The following is a 1,257-nucleotide window of genomic DNA, read 5'->3' as shown; positions in this document are numbered from 1 at the left end:
TAAACCACGTCCCACTCCCCCCCGAGGGACAGGATTCCTCAGACGGGCTCATAACCCGTTTCAGTCGCCTCTGAAGGGCCCCAGAGCTGCAAGCAGGACAGTGCAACTCCTCATGTGAAGAGTTTATGGTAAGATACCAAGGATTAGTTTTACTAATATTAATAGTGATGTGGTTTATCATCTAAGCACAAAACAGCAAGAGGTACACGAGTTGGCAAAGTTTAAGATATTCCTTATAGCTGTTAAGACGTTCAGGAAAACTTGTATTTTAGCCTGATAGTCTTGGGATGAGGGTTGCCAAGCCTAGCTTTTGTGTAAGCTTTTCACTTAGGTTCTCAAACTCTATGTCCATAAAGTTGGTCAGCATCAACTTCCTTGTACACTGGTAGCAAATAATCCATCTTTCATATAATGGCTCTTTTGGCATCTGTCCAGTTGAGAGCAAATTAAACGGCCCATTAAGCACTCAAATACTGTGATAACCAGTAGATTCAAGGACAGGCTAGTTCATGATCTGTTCACTTTTTTTTAATCAACGACTTTATTTAAAAGTACCACTTGTGCTAATTTCTTCTTGAAGATGTTCAGCCAGTCTGAGTGAACAGTAAGGGTCCTTGTGTCTCAGAGACTCACAGATGCCTCAGATTTAACCAGAACTAATGATGTATAACATTAAAGTAACTGCAGCCAGTATTGCTTTAATATCACGTAACTGGGGATGTATTGTAAAATCCAGTTGCGTTTGCACATTCAGTAACTCTAAGTCCACAACAAATATTCTTCCCTTCCTTTTCAAATACACTTAGCACAATTTCCAGTCAGAAAGATCTCAAATTTCTCAGTAATTTGAGGAAATCTGATACCAAATGGGTTTTGTTAGGAAGAGATAGATTACAGAAAGCAGCGTGTGCTTGCACATTAGCTTTCTTAGTTTTGCAATACCTCAGCTACCATGCCTGAGAACTACCTGGAGGCGGAAATGGAAGAGTAAAATACCTGCACGTCCTTATTTCTTTTGCCCATCCTGTTCTAATCCCTTTCCTACACGCTCTTGCATATGAGAGCACAGTCTGCCCATTTGAGTATCAACCAGAAAAAAAGTGGACACACAGTGTCACCTAGTGGCACCAGAAAAATCACTTGTCTGGTCTCCAGCTTCCAGTAAGAACACTGGTATTTCACTCATTTTTTACCCATGGTCTTTTTAAAATGCAGCCTCTTTGTGAAACAAGTATGAATCCACTCTTCAGACTTAAA

The sequence above is a fragment of the Nyctibius grandis genome, chromosome 11 (genome assembly GCF_013368605.1).
Source record: "Nyctibius grandis isolate bNycGra1 chromosome 11, bNycGra1.pri, whole genome shotgun sequence".
Taxonomy (NCBI): Eukaryota; Metazoa; Chordata; class Aves; order Nyctibiiformes; family Nyctibiidae; genus Nyctibius; species Nyctibius grandis.
Note: the sequence above shows the minus strand (reverse complement) of the source record.